We start from the raw sequence: 3251 nt of genomic DNA on the forward strand, positions 1-3251 counted from the left end.
GTATAGCCTTGAATGAGATTTTTCAGCCACAGTTGTTTTAACGCAGTAGTACCATGGAACAGTTCCTGATCAATCCTTTGTAACTTTTAAGTGTATAGTTCAGCTGAAAGATACTTGAAAATGAATTGAAGGGCTGGAGGGGTACCTGGATTCCTCAGTGAACCTTCTCCAGAGCTAATGCACATCAAGAAGTAAAAAATGGCCAGAAAAAGCTGCTAATTGGTTTTGATTCCTTGACTTCTGTCTCTGGACAGGTAACTTATTTATTATAGTGAAGGTTATGAGAACGTGCCTGTCTGTGCTCTTACTCAAATGACTTTGCACGTGCTGAATTTGTTACCAGATTCAGAAAGATGCAAAGAAAGATTTTGAGAATTAATCCTAACTTGATATGTTTTAACTCAGCATCAATTGAAAGGATTGTCTTGCACAAAATATTTGTAGCACTGAAGTTTTGCTCACAAATTTCACTTGATTCCAATGCTGGTTTTCAACTGTACCTGTGTGGTGAAGTCGTTTACATCCACCCTGGGATGTGGCCTCCTGCTTCCAGGCTGTATTTATTTGAAATGATGCAAAAGGTTTCACCTGTGTGTGGAGGGAGCGGTGTTAGTTTGGGGTTCTTCCCTTTTGATGAGTGTTGGAAGTTTTCTGTCTAAATGGTTTTTAATGTCTTCTGTGCAATTTGGATGACGGAAACAATTGTGCTGTCTTTGTTCTGTGCTTTTCACTCACATGCACTTACACACGCACACCATTAATATGTTTAGAGATAATTTTTTATGTTGATCTGTGCCACTGCGTTGACCTTATGGTGGAATGTACTGAGAACAAAATTCAGAATGTATTTCTGACCCCTGGTTCTCCATCCTCAAGTGCCAACTGAGTGTTGTGAGTTGGAAGGACCGACAAGGATCATCGAGACCTGTCTGATTGCTGTGAGGTCTGTTATTTCACTTAACTCATGTAATCAGTGAATGGTTTTCAAATTGCTTAAAAAAAAAAACAAAACCAAATCTTGTTGATAATCTGCCAAGAAATTTTTCCTGGGGTTGCAGAAGCAGCCTTGGCATTACCTGTGTGTCTTTAAATATATACAATATATACCTACAGCCAGTCTCACCTGTGCTGTTCTGATTAGACTTTGCCAGATGTGAGCGGTGAAGGATTTCTCTCTCGTGGCACTTGTTTGTGGGGTTTTTTTTGTACTGTCTGGTCAAGACTTAATAAATAAATCAGCCTTTATAGCTAAAGCTGTTATGGGCTTTACTCCTCTGCTGCAGCAGCTGGTCCTGGAAGTTTCCTGTTTTCCTACTGTATTTAAATGCATAAATGGCATCGGGTGATTCCAGTCTGTTGCTAACTGGTACCCAGTATCCTGGCCTTGGTGACTAGCTTCAGTCATTGGACTGATGAACTGGGGTGTGCTCTCCAGGCTGTTTGTCTTAGAAACAAGAAAGCTGGGAAAAAAAAACCCAGCCTGTCTAGATGGTAGTGTTTTGGGTCATTTAAACTCTCCCTTCCAGTGTCTTGAGCTTTTAGGGTTTGCTTTGCTTACCCTACCTCTCCTCACCTACTTGTTGAGCATTTTAATTTCTGGATGCAGCAGGAAGTTGGCCAATCTTAGCAGGTCAGAGAATGATACAGAGAATCATAGTTTTGTCCCACAGACAGTTCTTCTGAGGAGAGAAATCCCAACGTTGGGGCAGGTTCAGTGTCGCTTCTGTTCAGTAGATTGACAGGCCCTTGGCAGGAGGGTTCGCAACGCGGGGTGTGATTTGGAGCTGGTGCAGAAGTTGAGAGCCTGGGTTTTGCAAGCCTGACTGCACATGGTGTAATAGCCTTGACATGAGCAAATACATGTCAGGAGAGAGCATGTAACAGCCCGTCTCCCTGGCCCAAAACACAGGATACACTTTGTCAGGCTCACCATCTCTGTTGAAATAACTCATTCCCACCATAAGAATGTCTTCTAAATCCAGGGACAGCCATTGTCCTGGGTAAACCTTGTTTCTAAGAACTGGAAGAGAGCTCGAAGCAGCTTCTTTTCTGTGTGTTGTTAGAAGAATTATCTGATAACCACAGGAATCTGAGGCAAAACACATTTAGCTGCAACTTCCTTGTAATGAATTTGCCAATTGAAACAACCGTGTCCCACAAGTCTCTTCCTGTAAACTGTGTCAGAAAATATCCTGAGCTGCAGGATACGTGCTGGCCTGATACACCAGCCAGAGTGGAAATCACTCTGCTGAAGTGCACGGTCCATTTAACATCTGATTTAGCTGTCATTTCATATCCCCTGTTTTATCCAGGTACATGCCTTGACAGTGAGACTTTTGTTCTGGCATATTTAAATATGCTGATATTTACTGAAGTTTTTTGTGGGCTTTTTTTTTGTTGTTGTCGTTGGTTTATTTTTAATCCAGACAAGTTGAGGAATTTCCTGGTTATGACTAATATTACAAAACACAATGGCAATCTCTTTGTGTCAAAAAAATACTTCTTTTTTTTTTTTTTTCTCCTTGCTTATCTTTTTAAAAGCAAAAAGCACGAGTCCGAAATGTAGAATATATTTAATATAGCATACTGGGTTATTTTATATTTACTGGTTTATCCTGCTCTTTTTCAAGTTTATCACTAGAACAAACTCCTTGAAACAAAAGAGTTTGGTCTAGTGGGTCAACAGAATCCAGCTGAATATTTCCCAAAGAAATTGAGGGAATATTTTAATACAGGTTGGTGATCTGATTTATGCAAATAAGATGCAGATGAGAGGAACTGACCCAGTTTCTGGCGGATCTTAGAGTGGCATCAGTGCTGGCACAAGGTAAGATCTGCAGCACTAAGGGATGGATACACCCGCAGAATTAAGTGTGGGTGCTGTGCTGTGCCTTGGCTTTGGAAGATGTTTGCTAAGTGCCACGTTTTCAGAGGTGAGCGAGTCCTGGACAACGTGTGGGATTGTTCATGGACACGTTGGCCCATCACTTTGTGTTACACTGATGTGAGGCCGGATGGAGAACGACTTTCTGAGACTCTGCTGTAAACGGATCACTTCGTAACTGACGTTTTTGAGTGTCGTGCAGTGAGTCAAGGTCCACGTGGGAGATGCTTCTCTTGGCCTCGTGGTGGGTGAGGGATGCATGGGACAGCCTTGAATCCCCAGAGAAAGTCACACACAGTTTGTCCCTTCTGTAAGGAGCTGATGGTTTGTAGTACCAGTTCAGTGCACCTAAATACTGGTCTTGCCT

Source organism: Antrostomus carolinensis, unplaced genomic scaffold, assembly GCF_000700745.2.
Source record: "Antrostomus carolinensis isolate BGI_N321 unplaced genomic scaffold, ASM70074v2 scaffold19075, whole genome shotgun sequence".
Lineage (NCBI taxonomy): Eukaryota > Metazoa > Chordata > Aves > Caprimulgiformes > Caprimulgidae > Antrostomus > Antrostomus carolinensis.